We start from the raw sequence: 18,951 nt of genomic DNA, 5'->3' as shown, positions 1-18,951 counted from the left end.
TGGATAAGAGTCGCCACTGGACGAGCTCCCTCCGAAGGTTACAGCCCTCAAGACAGGGGATTTAAGAAAGCTCCACAGGCACTCACTCCAGTGGCTGCCTCATGCTTTTTACTGGAGAAGCTAACAGATTCTGCTGGTTTTCCGGGATAAGCCTAGGGCTCAAGGGTCATCTGGAAACTTCCAGACAAATGCCAAGCATCTGTGAAGGACACCTGTACTCTGAGACAGGTGCCAGGGACAGTGCCTCTCAGTGGTCATACGTTCTCACCTCATAGTATCATATTCCCAGCCTGGGCAACTTAAGGGCCTTCATTCCATGTCCACTACCCCTGATTTCAGCTCCTCAAAACCAGGACCACAGCATGCCTGGCTTTGGGTGTGAATGTGTCCTGTTAGCAAGGGGAACCTGAGGCTCGAGCTGGCAGACCCTATAGAACCTAAATCAAAAGAATAGATTGTCCAGGAGTGGGGACTCAGTCATTTACCCATTTCACTCCCCGTCTGCGTAAGAAACCACCTCTGACAGCACAGGGTGCTGGAAGCAGACCTACTGCCTTGCCTTCTCAGCAGCCCGAAGGGTCTTTGCTAAAATGATCATTGTTTCATTGGAATGACCTGTCACGTATAAATCTTAAGAGTTGATTCTGTTTCCTACGAATTCACTTTAATGGTAGTTTAGTCTGTGTGTCTCCTGAGAGTGAATTTGTTATAAATACAATTCAATATCTGCCTGTGATGTATTTATAAATATTGTAAATTTGTGTAGATAAGAGTTTAAATTGGGCGTGTGAGGGTCTCCATGGTTTTTAAATTATTTAAGAAAAGACTTTTTATATCACGACTTAGAATTTATGGATTAATCTGTTTTTAAAACTTGAATTGTAGGCCTCACTGGCGCGCGTGTGTTTAAACTTGAAGGAATTCAAAAACTCTCCATTTCTCTTTTAAGTTTACACATAAATCATGCCCATTGTCTCTTTCAGAGAAGATTCCTTTTAAGGCTCTTTTTTGGTGGAACATGGACTGACGAGACCTGCGTTGATCACACGGGGCGCGTGTTTCTCGTTGGATTCTGGGCCCCAATTCCAAGAATCTAAACTCTGGAAAGTGTTGATGAAGTCTCCCAAGTTCTGTCTTAAGAAAACAGGATTTGCTGGCAGGCCCTTGGGGGACAGAGCATGTTCACTGGCTCTGCCTGACTGACCGTCTCACACATACCAACATCCCCAGAAGCTCTGGATTCCAGCGCTCTGTTTCCTTTTTTTACTTATTTATTTTCTAAATTAAATGTGAAAAGTGAAGGCTATGGTCATTGCAAAAGCAAAATAAAGTGGCTCCGGGAGTGATGAGACCTCGGGCTCCTCTCGGCCTCCTGTGGCGTGTATCCACTGTGTGTTCTATTGCAGGCTTTGATTGAGATTTAGCCTCTGGGTGACCTGGGCTGTGCTCCTGCCCCAGGCTTTTGGTTCCTACCTTGAGGCAGATTTCCCCCTTGTAGACAAAAGATGCAAGGATGTTATTCAGCCATGTGAATCAGAGAGGGGAATGGCAATGTTCAGATTGGCATTTTTTCACCCATTCTTTGGCATACTCAGGCCATGAGCATAAGATCAGGCTTGGGTTATTTTTGTTTAAAAGCCAAAGACTATCTGGAACTCCCTTTTCTTGTCAGGGCTCAGGTTAAAACTCTGGATGGTAAAGGAGTTACTTGGCAGAGAGTAGGAGGTGTGGCAAGTCTTATAATCCCTGACAACAGATGCTTCTCCCACCTTGACACAGCAGACTAATAGGTCTGGTTATAAGGCAGCGTGAGCTCTCTGCTGATCATCTTAGAGTCCAAGCACATGTTCCCCGTGCACATACTAGCCTGTCCGACAAGTGTTTGTGGAACTGATCCAGAATTGGGAACAGATGGGTTTCTACCTTAAGGTTCCCAAGGGTTGCCAGTAACAGCAGGATCCCAGGTGACATGCTAGCCATTCTTAACTGCAATACCTGGTGTGTACCTCAGAACAACCTGGGAAGCCAGTGCCTCCACCTCTCCGTTTTTCAGAGAAGAAGGGTGCTTCTAGAAGCCAACAGGACCATGTAGCCAGCAGCAGAGTCAGGAGTCAGACCAGGGTCATTCCAGATCTCTCCCTGTCACAGCCCGGTTTAAACTGCCAGAGCAGTTTGGAGGTCAGCCACCGTGGAAAACAAACGGATGTCCAACATAATCTTCAGAAATGTCATTTTTTAAATTTCATGCACAGGTTTGCTAATTATTTCAGAAACAGTCAATTTAAGGTTTAAAAATCTACTAAGTCCCTGAACTAGTGATCCTGGTGTTTCCTGTAGTCTTTGAAAGCTCTGAGGGTAGTATGAAGCTTGGCAAATTTGCCAATAAGCAGCTGCTTTGACCCAAGAAAAATGAGACTTTGATATTGGTCAGCCTAAAATACTACATCCTAAACCACAGTCTGATCTCTGGTTAATGTGATGTCACGATTCAGAGGATTCAGGCTAGTTGTAGAGGCAGCACGGATGAGCCTTGTAGGGGTGGGACGTTGTACGTGGTGACTGTCAATGCCCCTATCCTGGATGGACCATGGTTACCACTGACACTCCTGTAGAGTGACTCCCACAGTTCCCCACATACCATTGAACCTAGAGATGATGGTCTTCCTCAAGCCCCATAAAGTGCCTGCTGCTACCTCCTTCTGCTTCAATTCCAATTTTCCCTCCTGTTTTGACTCCATAACCTGTCCTGCAGATTCTCTCTACTGGTGCCTGGTTGTGCTCTTGCTGCTGGCACCCTCCCAAGCTGATGGCTCCTTTTGTCACCCTTCCTCCAGGAAGCAACAAGTTGTCTCAGTGACAGCCTCCAGGGAAAAGTGTGACCCTGTGTCTTTTAGGCAGGCTGGGCCCCATGGCACCCAGGAAGCAGCCACAACTGTCCCATGAGGGAGACTGTGGACCAATTTACTCACCAGCCACCTGCTGGACCTTGCAACAGGTTCAGAGAGCTTCTTGAACCTAGACCTGCTCAAGGTTACGCACCTGTGCCACTTAAATCCACTTACAGGTCCCTCCCTGCCAGTCACCTAGAAATCCTACCGTGAACTGAGACCATGGGCTCCAAACACCCAATGCTTTTTACCCTCCCCACTCCAGATGTCCAGGTGGAAACTCGCTAGGACTCTGGACTGTGTCCCTCCCAGCCTTAGTTGTCACAGAGCCCCTGCCCCCCAGGGCTCAAAGCACATACCAGTCCGAAGAGGCTTCCATTAGAGTCAGCTGGCCCCATGCAGGGCAGCCCCTCTTGGATGGGATACTGTCCCCCCTTATTCCTTAGTCCCTCTCCTTGTTGAAAACTTTTTTTCATTGACATTTTAACAAAAGTTCACAGAATAATTGTATTTCCATACATTTGTTGTTGCACAGTTTCCTCCTGCCCCCCCACCCTTCAAGTCCACTTTGCTGTTCACCTCTCATGCAAAGAATACCTAAACATATATTTCTTTAGACAGTTCTTTCCCACATCTATTTGAATGCAGTGTTCATTATTTATCCTCTCTTTTCTTAGTTTCTCCCCAACCCCCATGTCCATCCTGTTTTATAAGAGTGGAATTATGCAGTATTTGTCCTTTTGTAACTGAGATATTTCACTCAGCATAATGTCCTCCAGGGACACCAATTTTTGTATAATTTTTTTTAGTTCCTTGTTTTTCATGGCTGCATAGTATTCCATTATATGACTATACCACAGCTTCTCTATCCATTCATTTGTTGAAAGGTCCTTGTCGAAAATTAAGAGATACACTAAAATTTCCTTCCTTCCTCCTCTCTAGCTGACTATCCCAGAAAAGTGTCTGCAGGGGCTGATGGGGCAGCCAAGACCCACCTCCCTGGATCTCTGTTCAGATCATGAGATCAGCAGACAATCTACAGGAATCTTGGGCTCCAGTGCCCAGCACAAGGACATGGACAGACCCAGGAGCCCAGAGCAGGAACATGACCTCAAAGGCCCAGATTTCCTGTGGACAGTGAGTGGTTAGAAGCTAACCTAGTTCTTCATGTTTTGGTCTCAAGAGGCTGTTTGCCTGACATTGTCCTCCAGTAAACCTGCCCAGTCCTGGTTGGGCATCTCCTTGTCTCTCACTTGAGCCCAGGTGAATGGGCAGGAACCTCCTTGGTTCATCCTGAGGCCATAGTCAACTGACTGGCTTGACTGTTTCCAACCTCCAGGGTCCTCGGAGCAAACACGGGCTTTGGAGAGGTCACAGGTCTCACACAGACCCCCTTGATTCTCCCTATTTTAATCCCCTCTAATCTCAATGGCAGACTCTCAAGAGACTGAAAACTAGCATAACCTCTTTACCCATCAGGGTGGTCTCTGCAGGCACCCACCCACTTCCTTGGTGGTCAGGATAGATTACTACCTGCCTGTGACTCTTAAAGCCTCCCTCTGCACAGCCTTTCCTCATACCCTGTACCCACTTCAGGCAGGAGTCACCAGCCCCTAGGGCCAGATAACTGGTATTCCATCAATTCCTGGGGCCTTGCTTTTTGCCAATTCCTTCAGAGCAGCTTGAACTTCCTCCTTCATCACCATTACCCCTTGATCATATGTTGTTTCATGAAATTCTTCTGTGTCAGCCGATTCTTTTTGGTATAGTGACTCTGTGTTCCTTCCATCTTCTTTTGATGCTTCCTTGGTCATTTAACATTCTGCCCTTAGAAGATTGACATATTTAAGCAAACAGATGCTGTCCTGTATGTGCTTATTAGGTTATGCCAAGAAATTTGGATGACAACTACCTGACCAACCGATTGGAAAAGATCTATATTTATTCCCATTCCAAAAAAAGGGTGACCTAACAAAGTGTGGAAATTATTGAACAATATCCCCAACGTCACATGCAAGCAAGATCCGGCTGAAGATTATCCAAAAATAACTACAAAAGTACATCAGCAGAGTACGGCCAGATGTGCGGGCTAGGTTTAGAAGCAGCCATCACACTAGGCTATTATATAACTTGACAGCACATAACAACAACAACAACCAGAGGAATGTCTGACTGTGTTTTATTGACTATACAAAGGCATTTGAGTGTGTGGATCGCAATAAATTGTGGTTAGCTTTGAGAAGAATGGGAATCCCAAAACACTTAATTGTGCTCCTATGAAACCTATACTTAGACCAGGAAGCAATAGTCAGAGCACAGCAAGGAAACACTGCACAGGCACAGGCACAGGCAACTCGATGCCACATAACAACAACGGACCCAGACAAGAGGTTCCAGGAACTCCTCCAGCCCTTTCTGACCCTCACCCTACCTGGAGGCAATGCTTGAATATAGAATTTTATCTTTAAAATTAATAGAGAAATTATCTTCTCATTGTTGTTATATGCCATTGCATCACCTGCAACTCATAGCAACCATATGTACAATAGCCCTAAACCCTGCTCTATCCTGTGACAATCTTACTGTCTCAGACACACCTACCCCATTGCCCCAGTCACTGAATCAATCCGTCTCATCCAGGATTTTCCTCTCTTGCACTGTCCCTCCACCCTCCCTAGCATGACGTCCCTTTCCAAAGACAGGTCACACTTTGCAACATGTCCAAATTGTGTCAGATGAAGCTTCAGAATCCTTGCCTCCAAGGAGCATACTGGTCTCACCCTTTCTAGGATAAACATGTTTGCTCTCCTAGCAGTCCATGGTATATTCAATACTCTTCTCCAGCACCACAGCCCAAAGGCATCAATTCTCCTGTCGTCCCTAGTCATTGCCCAGCTTTCTGATGTATAGCAAGTAATTGCAAAGACTATGACCTGGATAAGGCACACCATAGTCTCTAGAGTGACATTGTTGCTTTTCAGTACTTTGGAGTGGTCTCTGACAGCAGACTTTCCAATGCAATTTGTCTTTTCATTTCCTGACTGCTGATTGTGGAGCCAAGTAAACTAAAGCGGTTAACAGTCTCAATCTCTTCTCCAACTATCATAATGCTCCCAATTGGCCCAGTGGTTAGAATCTTTGTTTTCTTGATGTTGAGCTTCAATTCATATTGTCGGCTGTAATCCTTGACCTTCTGCAGCAAGCACTTCAGGTCCTCCTCAGTATAAGCAAGCAGGGTTGTGTCATCTGCATAATGCAGATTGTTGATTAGTTTTCCTCCAATCCTGATGCTGCATTTCTCCTCATAGAACCCAGCCTCCTGGATAATTTGCTCTGCATATAGATTGAAAAGGTATGGAGATAGAACACATCCCTAGTGTACCCCCTTCCCAATTTTGAACCATTCAGTGTTTCCTTGCCCTGTCTGACGACTGAATAGAGAAATACCTACTTAAAATACTTAAAAATGCATTCACTATGTGTATTGCAAGGTAGTCATGAAAAGACATGCAAGGTGACCCCAGAGTATTTAGAACCAGAGAGTCAGAACAATTGCAATGCTGAATCAGTGGCTGGGGTCCCATTTCTTAGACTTTAGTCTTTTACCTGTAACAAGTGATCCCAGAAGAAAGGTTGGACCATGGCCAACAGTCAACATAGACCCTTCCTAGCTAAGGTCCAAGACTGGCGCCAGCAGACAGAGTCTCAGCCTGTCAGACTCTAGAAGGTTCTGCCTTCTCTGAGTGAGTGGAAAGTCAAGGCTTATGTTAAAATTCCTCATCTTGACCTCACATGATAAGGGCCAGTGTGACATCAAAGACTAGTATGTTGTCTTCTCCCCAGGATTAGCAATTAGCCGAATGTTCTAACTTCAAGGTTAGAGATTAGAGGGGTTGTTTGGATTTATGTCTCAGGGCTCATTTACAAAGATTAACTATGTTATGGGTTCTTGGACTGTAGCACGAAGTGGCAAAGTCAACTTAAAGGTTGTTTACCACATTCTTCGCGTATTCCACTTCTGTTTTTCTGTGTCTAAATTGAGGAAATTTTCTACTTTTAAGTCATACTGTAATTTATGCATCTGTGGCTTAAGAGCATTACGGAAGTGACATTGTTGTCCTCGTGTGCTGCTGAGTCATTTCCAACACAGAGTGACCTCGAGGATAGAACTGATCTATTGAATCTTCCCACGAGCAGAGCTTTTCTCCCTCCTGTTGTTGTTAGGTGCCGTTGAGCACGACTCATAACGACCCTCTGAACAGCAGATTTGAACCCTGTTCTGTCCTGCACCATCCTCATCAACTCTGCCCATTGCTGTAGTCACTGCGTCCATCCATCTGGTTGAGGGTCTTCTCTTTCACTGACCTTCGACCTTTCTCAGCATGATGTCCTTTTCCAAGGAATACCCCTTTCTATCAACAGACCCAAATCATCTCCCGTGGGTTGTTTGCTGTGTTTTGGAGCTGGAATCAACCATAGCTGACCCTCTGGTGGGTTTTCACAGGCAGTTCATCGCAGGTGAGGAGATTGTCCATCCTTCTCCTGCAGAGCAGCTGGTAAATTCGAACTGCTTGCCTTTGGGATTGCAGCACGGCTTCTTACCATCAGGCTGCCAGATCTCCCTTGTAACACCTGGTATATCCAAACCATCCACATTTTGGTTAGCAGCCAAGCGCTTAAGCGCTGCATCACCAGGACTCCTTGAAGGGATTTTACAGTCATATATGATTTACGAGGGAGATCTGCTGACCTGGTCCATAGGGAATTGTTCTGCTAATCCGAAGGTCACACCTCCTGGTGGTTCAAATCCACCAACAGCTCTGTAGTAGAAAAACGGTCAGCCTCCTCCTTTGCACTTTACAGCCTCTGAATCCCAATAGATAGAGGGTCAATTATGAGTTGGTTATGACTTGACACCAATGAGAGAGAGTGAGACAGAATCCTGTTATTTGAGAACATTGCTAAAAGTCTACCTGATGGTGCTGCTGCCCACCACCCCTCCCTGCCTCTCCACAGCCTCCTACACCCGTCCCACTCAGACCCCATGGCCCAGAATAAGCCATGCCCCCTCACCACCATTGCCACACGGCAGCCAGGTAACTCCACCTTTGCACTGACTGGTTCAGGGACCATCCAAAGCATGTTCTCTTCCAGACCCACATTCTGCAGTCTACTGCACCCCCACCCCAGATACACCTTGAAATCTTCTTTCCCATGGTCTCTCACCCCTTTCTCCCCAGAATCCAGAACCAAGCTACAACGGGGACAGTATGAGGAGCTGGGCACAGCCCTCTACTTACTCTAATGATTTTGGACCTGGTCCTGGGGCGGGGGATGAACTATAGGGGAACCCCTTGGAATTTCCTAGGCTGGATAAGAATGAGTGTTTATCTCTTGGGATTCAATGCTTGGCCTGAGACTCTGTGGAGGACCAGATACCCCTCCCCATGACATGCCCGAGAGGGTGGAGGGACAGTGCAAAAGAGGAAGACCCTGGATGAGATGGATTGACTCAGTGACTGTGATAATGGGGGTGGGTGTGTCAGAGACAGTGAGGTTGGCTCAGGATAGAGCAGTGTTCAGAGCAGTTGTCTCTATGAGTCTCAAGCAATTCGACAGCACATAACAATAACAAATCTCCCTTCGCAGTAGTTATCCATCCCCTTGACCAGCAGAGGGACCTAGAATGGGATATATGGTTCCAGGAGCTTGTTGATATATATATATATTTTTTTAATTTTAACATCTAAAATGTTTTATTTTCATTGATGCACATTTTCTTCTCCCACTGCTCCCCCTAGCTTGTTGAGTTTTAACTATTGGAGAGGGGGTTGTGCTCATATGTTAAAATACGTATCATAGAAACTTGATTTATAGCCATTTAAAGGCACTCTGGTGGTAGTATGGTTAAGGCTTTCAGCTCTTAATCAAAAGATCAGCAGTTCAAACCCACCAGCCTCTCTGAGGAAGAAAGATGAGGCACTTTGCTTCCATAAAGATTCACAATATATAGTGGTGTAGTGGCAAGAAGCTGCACTGCAATCCCACAGGTGAGCTGTTGAATCCACCAGATGGTCTGCTGGAGAAGGAGGGGCAATGATTCCTCCTGTACCAGGCAGATCCAATTTGACCGTACACACACACACACACACACACACACACACACACACACACAATAACAAAATTTTAAAAGAAAAAAGATTCACAGTATTGGAAATCACTTAAGGCAGCTGTAAGCTATGACTTGATGGTAGTGGGTTTGTGTTTGAAGCCATTTAAAGTATACAAGCCAGTACGTTTACAATATTGAACAACTATCTGTTGAACAATCACCTTTCATCTGGTTCCTCAATACCCCATCACCCCAAAAGGAACCCCCATGCTCATCAGCAGTCATTATCTGTTTCCTCAGCCCCAGTCACTAGCCTACATTCTGTCTCTCGCATTTATCTCGTCTAGATGTTTCCTGTAAGTGGGATCAGGCAATTATTGTCTTCTCACTCATCATAGCATTTTCAAGATTTGTCCACATTGTAGCTTGTATTCGCGAGTCATTATTTTTATGACTGAATAGCATCCCCTTGAATGGATATACCACAGTTTGTTTATCCTTCCATCTAAGGATGGACATTTGGGCTGTTTTCACCTTTTCACCGTTATTATGTTGCTGTGAACAAATATGTCTGTGTATTAGTTTGAATAGCTGATTTTAGCTCTTTGGGTTTCCTACTCTGGACAAGCTCACTAGGCTCTGCCAAGAAATCTGGAAGACAGTTACCTGACCAACTGACTAGAAGAGATCCGTATTTATTCCCATCCCCCCAAAAAAGTTGATCCAACAGAATGTGAAAATTATCATACAGTATCGTATGCAAGTAATCTTGCTGAAGATTCTCCAAAACCAACTAGAAGAGTATATAGATAGAGAACTGCCAGAAGTTCAACTGGATTTAGAAGAGACCATTGCATCAGAGATAGCATTGCTGATGTCAGATGGATCTTGGCTGAAAGCAGAGAATATTAGAAGGATGTCATTTGTGTTTTATTGACTATGCAAAGACGTTTGACTGCCTAGATCACAACAAGTTATGGATAACATTGAGAAGTATCGGAATCCAAGAGCACTTAATCAGGATTGGAGGAAACTCACTAATTACCTGCTTTATGCAGATGACACAATCTTGCTTGCTCAAAGTGAGGAGGATTTGAAGTACTTATTGCAGAAGATCAAGGAATGCAGCCTTCAGTATGGATTGCATTTAAATATCAAGAAAACAAAGATTCATACCACTGGACCAATAGGCAGTGTCATGATGGATGGAGAAGAGATTGAAATTGTCAACAGCTTCATCTTCCTCGGATCCACAATTAACACCCTTGGTACAAGCAGTCAGGAAATAAAGAGATGCATTGCACTGGGGAAAATCTGCAGTTAGGGACCTTTCCAAATTATTGAGGAGTAGTGATGTCAGTTTGAGGACTAAGGTGCGTCTGATTCAGGCTATGGCCTTTCCAATTACTAACTATGCATCCGAGACCTGGACAATGAATAAAGATGACAGAAAAAGAATTTATAGCTTTGAGCTGCAGTGTTGGAGAAGAGCACTGAACATGGACGGGCAAGAAAACGAATTAGATAGATCTTGGAGAGGGTGCAGCTAGAGTGCTCTTTAAAGGCAGGAATGATGAGGCTTTTGTCATTTGCACATATTGCTAGGAGGTGCTGTTCTTTGGAGAGGGACATGATGTTGGGAAGGGTGGAGGGTTGGCGAAGGAGAGGAAGTCCCTCAACCAGGTGGACTGACACGGTGACTGCTGCAGTGGGCTCTTGTGTGTGAGGATGGTGCAGGATATAACAGGGCTCAGATCTTTTGTTCATAGGGTTGCTATGAGTCGTACTTGACTCAATGGCACCTAACAATAGCAGCAACATCCAATTAGTATGCAGAGAAGCTAGGCTTTATGGTTTTTTGTTTTTTTACTTTTTTAAAAAAATTGTATTGTTTTATGCGTACCGTCAAATCAGATCTGACTGGTACAAGAGGAGATTGCCCCCTCCTTCTCCAGCAGAGCATCTGGTGGATTTGAACCGCGTACCTCTGGGATTGCAGTGCAGCGTCTTGCCATTAGGCCACTAGAGCCCCCTTGAAGCTAGGCTTTATGAAGAATAATGTGGCACCAGGATCAGAGGACTCATCAACACCCTGTGTTATGCAGATGACACACCCTTGCTTTCTGGAAGTGAGGAGACTTGAAATACTTGCTGTGGAAGATCAAAGACTACAGCCTTCAATGTTGATTACATCTCAATAACAAGTAAACAAAACCCCTCACCAGTGGGCCAATAATCAACATCATGACAAATGGAGAAAAGATTGAAGTCAACGATTGCATCTTGCTTGAATCCGCAATCAACACCCTTGGTACCAGCAGTCAAAAAATCAAAAAACATGTTACATTGGGGAAATCTGCTGTCAAGGACCTCTCTGAGGTGAAGAGCAGCATAGTCACTTTAAAGACTAAGGTGCAAACTGGTCCAAGACATGGTCTTTTCAATTATTTGTCGTACATCTCAAAGTTGGACAATGAGTAAGGATTACAGAAGAATAATTGACGCCTTTGAGTTGTGGTGTTGGAGAAGAGTCCTGATATCCCAGGGACTGCCCAAATATGTCTTAAAGAAAGTGTAGCCAGCGTGTTCCTTGGAGGCAAGAATGATGAAACTTCCTTCTCCTACTTTTGGGCATGTTGTTAGAAGATGTAATACCTTGGGAAAAGACATTATGCCTGAAAAGATAAAGGGTCAATGAATGGGGGAAATAACCTAACAAGATGAGCTGACACAGTAACTATAGCAATGAACCTGAATCTATCAGGAATGACGCAGACAGTGCAGGATAAGGCAGGGTTCAGATCTGTTCTTCATAGGATCGCTATGAGTCGTAGTCAACCCGATGGCATCTAATAACAACAACCTAGAAGTGGTATCGATCACTGGGTCAACGTGGCGATTCTATGCTTTCCTTTCTGAGCACCCAACAAATGGTTTTTCACAACAGCTGCACCATTGTATATTCCCACCAACCCTGGAAGAAGATTCCAATTTGTAAATTTTCCTCATTCTCAACAACAATTGCTTTTCTTTTTTAAAAAAAATGCTTATTTTTTTATTATGCCTATTAGTGTTTGTGTTGTTAAAGACCAGAAAGTTTTGAAGTTGATGAGGTGGGAATGAGCAGCAGGGCAGCCCAGGGACCCTCTCCCAACTGGGAGGTCAAAACTTGGAGCTCACTTTGGGTGCAGACAGCGTGGCCATTCTGCTACAGGCTCTCCTCCGATTTGAGAACTCTTTCCAAGACTAATCAAGAACGAGGAGACAAATCACTGTCTCCCAGGTTGTTTTCATGTGCCGATGAGTCAGGGACAACTCACAGCTGACCCTCCAGTGAGTTTTCAGAGGCTGTAGATCATGCAAGAGGAGATTGCTCCTTCTTCTCCCTTGGAACTGCTGGTGGATTTGAACTGAGTGGACTTGAACTGGATTCACAGTGCAAATCCTTGTCCACTAGGCCTTTGTCCACTAGGCCACCAGAGCTCGCTTTTTAAGGTAGAAAGTTCATTAGAGGCAAAGGAAAGGCTCATGAGGGAGAATCGGAGCAAGCGCTTTAACAAGGAAAGTCTGCCCTTGAGGACAGGGTCAAGAAGACAAGACTTTATCAGGTTTTTTTAATCCTAATAAAGGTCCTTGGAGAGGGACATCATGCTTGGGAGGGTGGAGGGACAGCGCAGGAGGGGAAGACCCTCTATGAGGTGGATTGATTCAGTGACTGGGGTAATCGGGATGGGTGTGTCAGAGGCAATGCGATTGGCACAGGATAGAGCAGATTTTAGGGCTGTTGTACATAGGGTCGCTATGAGTCGCAAACGACTCAACGGCACATAACAACAACAACAACAAAGCTTTACAACAATAAATAAGGAAAACCAAAGAAGGATCGATGTTTTTGAAGTGTGGCATTGGAGAAGAGCATTGAATATATAAAGGGCTGTCAAAAAGAAGAGATAAATCTTGAGGAAAGTGCAACCAGGATGGATGCTCCTTACGGGAAAGAATGATGACACTATGTGTCACATTCTTTGGGTATGTTTACAAGAGGGACCAGGTCACAGAAAAAGACATCAAGCTGGGCAAAGTGGACAGTCAGCGAAAGAGAAGACCTTCAACGAGACAGACTAATGCAGTGTAACAATGGGTTTCAGCCTGACGGAGGTCATGAGGATGGTACAGGTTGCCATCTATTGTCCACAGGGTCGCTATGACTCACAGCTCCACAGCTAACAATAACAAAGCTTGTATGTTGTCTACCAATTACTGGCTCTCCCGGACTTGGAGCTTGTCTATCTCTGTGTGTTGTGCATGTCTGTGTTGTGCGTTCATTGTGTATTATGTCCATTTATCTCTGTTCATCTGTCTGTATGTGCCTGTGTTGTGTATATCTGTGTATTTGTCTATGTGCATGTGCTATGCATGTTTGTATCACGCATGTCTGTCTATAGTGTATGTCTCTGTGTGTTGTGTGTGCCTGTGTGTGTGTTGCATCTGTGTATTATGTGTATTTATCTGTGTTATACGTGTTCCTCTATCCTTGCTCTTGTTGTTCTTGTGTACTGTGGAGTCGGAACCGACCCATAGCTGACCCTCTGGTGGGTTTTCAGAGGTAGTTAATCGCATGGGAGGAGATTGCCGATCTTTTTCCCACGGAGCAGCTGGTGGCCTCAAACCGCATGCTTTCGGGATTGCAGTGCAGCTTCTTACCATTAGGCCACCAGAGCTCCCTACATGTCTGTGTATTAGATCTGTGTATCTGTGGGCGTTGCTGTATCTGTGCTGTAGATGCCTGTATATTGCTATAGATGTCTGTATGTTGTGTGTATCTGTGTGGTGTGTGTGTGTGTGTGTGTGTGTGTGTGTGTGTGTGGTACAAGTGTCTGAGAGCTGTGTGTGCATCATGCTGGTGAGTGGAAAGTGCTCAAGGGCTTTCAAGATCAAGACACCCAGACACACACATTGATGCTCACAGACACACAGATATGCACAACACAGTTAGCTGCACTCCTCTCAGCATGAGGCACCAGGGGGTCCATCCAGCTACACCCCGCAGGCCAAGGCCTGGAGAGAATGCAGGCTAAGAGAGTGACAGCGTTTTTCAGACCGTAACAGAAGCTGAAGACAGGACAGGGAGAGCACCTGGAGGCCTGTGAGATCTGAGAGTGGAAACCTCTAAGAGCACCTAGAATCAGCTCTAATTGGGCCTTCTTACCCAAAAGGGAGACGAGGCAGAGTTGGGGGAGCCCTGAATGAAATTCGACAACAGCCAGGCTGCTCAGCCGGCTGGCAGGCAAGGGGGGGTTAGGGGGAGGGGGCGACAGTAAGGACAACTGCTGGCCTGGCCCCTCTGGGCCCCTCCTGTGCTCTCCCCCATCCTGAACTTGATCCCCCCACCACAGGTGGTACCCAGAGCAGCTTCTGGCATAGGATTCCCCCAGAGCTGGCCTGAGGTCCTTACAGTTACCCCCTGCTGCTGGACAGGCGCCAGGGCTGGGACTGAGGGGGGCCACAGGGTGGGGCTCTGCTGGTGCTTCGCTCTGCTGACACAGGGAGAGGGGAGGCCACAGAGTGTGACCGTGGGCGCCACAGACAAGGCCTCCTCTGCCTCCTGAGTAAACACCACAGGCGGCGACTGAACCTCAAAGGCCGGCCGGCCGGTGGGACAGGAGCCCAGGGAGGGCACTCAGCCAGCTCCTGGGATTATTGGGCCTTGGGGGCAGCAGCATGGCCAGCAGTCACGGCCCTGCCCCTCCCCACCAGCCTGCCGACCCAGGCCTGACCCAGCCTGGTGACCCGAAGAGGAAGAAACCCAAGCCCCAGCCCCTCCCTCCCATGGCGTCTAAGGGTCTGCCTCGCCTCCCCCATCGGGCCCTCCCCACCCCAGCTTCATCATTTGGCCTCGAACCCCAAGAAAGGAACTGAAGTGGTAAGAGCCAGGTTCCAGCCCAGTGAGGGTGAGGGTCAAGTCCCACCTCCCTGACTAAGTAAGCCCCAGAAGGTGAGCTCTCCAACCACACACAGCTTCCAAAACCAATTGCCTGGAAGTACTTCAGCGAGTCTGGCTTTGGCTTGTCTTGCTGCTGAAGACAAGAGGAAAAAGCATCCGGAATTGGCAGTGTGTGAGAGGGGCTGTGAACCCACATTGCGGGGACCACTGGAATCCAGGGATGTGGCAGAGAGGCCCCTGAAGGATTGGGCAGCATCTGCTGCTGGAGATGATGCCCAGGGTTGTGTCCAGACACTCATCCCCCAATTCCTCCTCCCTCCACACTCCTACCATGTGTTGTTCAGTCCTATAGCACCTGCCTCCCTTCTCTTTCTCTCTGCAGCCCAATACAGCCACCGGGGCATCTGGGCGACCCCAGCCCACTCCCTCTTGTCCTCAGTGCGGTTTGAGGGGGGTTGGCAACTCAGGCAGCACCTCTGCCCCAGGCACAAGTGTGACACATTGGCTGTTGCAAAACTGATGTTATCACACCTGTTGCTGCATTCGTCTCCCAAAGGAACCCATGAGTCACTGCCTCATGGCAGGGGCTGCACCCCAAACCCTCCGAGACAAAGGCCCTTTATCCCTGAACCCGCCCAAGCCAGGCCCACCTGTGTGCACCTTCAGACATGCAGGCGGGCAGACAAGCGGAGGTGGCAGCAGGCACAGGCAGGGTTCAGTGAGGGGGGACACTGGGACATGTTACCCAGTCCACCCAGACTAACCTCCTACTGTCAGGCTGTAGGGAAGAACTCAGGTTGCAGAGATGCTGGCTGCAGGAGACCCCAGATTTCAGAAAACTCAGGATACCCCACCCCACACACATGTGGTATAATTAATTACTTAATATGACCTTTCTAATCATAGTCTGCTGTCAATGACCTCTCCAAAGTGCTACCGAGCAATGATGTTAGTCTAGAGACTAAGGTGTGCCTGATGCAGGCCATGGTCTTTGCAATTACTTGCTACGTATCAGAGAGGTGGACAACAATTAAGGATGACAGAAGAATTATTGATGCCTTTGAATTGTGGTGCTGGAGAAGAGTCTTAAACATACCATAGACTGCCAGGAGAACAAACAGGTCTATCTTAGAAAGGGTGAAACCAAGCTGCTCTTTGCAGGCAAGGATTTTGAAGCTCCATCTCACATACTTTGGGTACAGGGCCAAGAGGGACCAGTCCCTGGAGAAAGACGCCATGCTTGGAAGGGTAGAGGGACAGTGCAGGAGAGGAAGACCCTGGGTGAGATGGATTGGTACAATAACTGGAGCAATGGGATTAGGTGTATCAGAGTAGGTGAGACTGGCTCAGGATAGCTCTGAACCTTGTCAGAGCTGTTGTACATGCAAGGCAGGCAACTCGATGGCACATAACAACAACAATCATAGTCTTTTTAACCCCCATCAAATAACTGGGTCGAGTCATTCCTGTTGACTTATTGCTGTCAAGTTGGAACCAACTTGTAGCTAAACCCTCCAGTGACTCTTCAGCAGCTATAAATTGGATGGGAGGAGATTGTCCATCTCTCTCCCCAGAGCAGCTGGTGGATTTGAACTGCCTGCCTTGAGATTAGAAGCACAACTCCTTACCCAGCCATCAGAGCTCCCTAATGAATTGGAAGATTATGCAAATGAGGTACTCGTGATCCACCGAGGGGATTGGATACTTTCTAATAATGTAAATAAGGTTCATAGCATCCTTACAGTTTAGACCTACTGTTGTCCAGCCATTTCTAACTTTAACTAGGAAACTATCCCTTGGGTTTCTCAGGCTTAATGTAAGCGGACCACTTATCTTTATCACACAGACTGTCAACCTTTCAGTTAGCTCCACACATAACTCACTACACCACCAGGGCGTGTGGGGGAGTTATTGTGGTTGTTGGGTACCACTGAGTCTACATCAATTATAACTCACAGCGACTCTGTGAACAACAATCCAAACCTTCCCCTAGCCAGTGTTGTCCTCACAATCTCCCCTCCGCTCAAGTCCATTGATGCCAACACTGTATCAATCCATCTCATTGAAGGTCTCCTCACTTGCAGATACTGTTTTTCTAAGAATAATGTCTTTTTTCAAGGACTGTGCCTCTTGATATGCTTAAATTATGTGAGCAGTAAGTTTCACCCTCCGTGCCTTGAAAGAGTTACACTTCCTCCAAGACAGATTTGTTTGTTCCTTAAGCATTCCATGACACATTCAAACTTTCATCAGTACCACCAATCAAGTCTTCTTTAGTCTTCCTTATGATGGTCTAACTTTCAGACATGTAGAAAGCAACCAAAGATACTATGGTTTGGGTCAGGCACACCTTGGTCTTTGAGTTGAAGCCTTGCTCTTTAGCACTTTGAAGAGGTCCTTAACAGCAGATTTTCCCAATGCAACATATCTTTAGATTTCTTGACTGCTGCCCCCATGAATATTGATGTGGGTCCAGTTAGGATGAAATAGTTGACAACTTTAATCTTTTTAATCTTTAATCTTGACTTTGGTGGCCTAATGGCAAGAAGCTGCTCTGAAATTCTGAAGGCACACAGTTTGAGGCGACCAGCTGCTCCACAAGAGAAGGATGGGAAATCTCCTCCCATGCGATTAACTGCCTCTGAAAACTCGCTAGAGGGTCAGCTGTGGGCCAATTCCTACTTGATGGTACACAACAACAACAATAACAATCCTATTGGTCCGGCAATGAGAACTTTTGTTTTCTTAATGTTAAGATGTAATCTATGCCTATGCATGGCAGGTGGAAGCCCCAACTAGTGGCCTAAATACACTCTTCTTGCCATTTTAAAAATAATCTTCAGCAGTATTTCGCTTGCAGAGGAAGATGAAAGTTGACCGTCCTCAGTGTCATGTGGAGCTTGCCACCTCAACTGGCCTGCAGACAACCTTGTCCTTCTTCTACTGCCTTTATTACTTTTCTAACCTTGAGCAAGTCTGTTCACCACTCTGTAAGACCCTTCTCCATTTGCGGAAGGGAAAGTAATAATACCTACTTTGAGTTACAATTAGGCGACTTGGTGGAGAGAAGGAGACAATGATGGCGGCTCTAGAGCTGGAAGTGTTATCCCTGGTCCAGTTCCTAGACAGCCACAGGTCCAGACCTCAAAAGAGCTTTGGGAGGTAAAGCCATCCAGCCCCTGGGGAGAGCCACCTGCCCAAGGAGGAGCTGCCTGGCCTCTGGGAGGAGCCACCTCGCAGGGTAGAGACACTGGCCCCTGAGGAAAGTCACCAGGGCCCTGAGGAGAGTGAGTGTGTAAAAGGGACCTTATCTAAGCCCCTTTCCTCCATCTCCTCCTCCAGTGCACCTGTAATAACACCTCCAAAGCCCTTTTCTTTGTAACTCACAGGTTTGCTGTCTCTAGATTTGCTCCCTTTCCTATAGGTAACCTGAACACTGAGTCTTGTTCCAGAACCTGAACCCTGAGCCTGGTTCCAGAGACAAAAGGGAAGTATAACTGCCAACTGAGGAAGTGAAGGTGGACGGAGCCTCTCACCCAAGCAAACACCTTGCAGTCCAGAGGGCAGAAAATGTCATGAAAATATCTTCTCTCTGACCAAGAAGGCATGCAGCTTCAAATCAAGACCATCAATGAAGTGTTAAAGTAGACTCCTCTTCCCCTTTATCTCAACGCCCCTGTTTAGCATGAAGCAGCCAGACAGTCTGGGCCCCTATTGCCAAATGGGAAACTCACAAATAAAATTAAAAAATATCTTTAAAAAAAAATAATCACCATTGGACTATGCCCACCATTACCCTGTCTTTTCCCATCCCTGTGAGACCTTTCTCATTTCCTTTACCCACTCCCTCCACCCACCAAATTGTGCAACCCTGTGATTTCATCCCTACTTTACCCTTCTGCATCCACGCCCTTACCCCCTGAGGTCCCCATACATGTTTTTTACAATTAAAAAAAAAGATGTAATATCCATATTAAAGTCTGTAGCCTTCTGTAGCAAATGATTCA

This window comes from Elephantulus edwardii, unplaced genomic scaffold (genome assembly GCF_000299155.1).
Source record: "Elephantulus edwardii isolate Elephantulus edwardi_28Jun2011 unplaced genomic scaffold, EleEdw1.0 scaffold00045, whole genome shotgun sequence".
Taxonomy (NCBI): domain Eukaryota; kingdom Metazoa; phylum Chordata; class Mammalia; order Macroscelidea; family Macroscelididae; genus Elephantulus; species Elephantulus edwardii.
Note: the sequence above shows the minus strand (reverse complement) of the source record.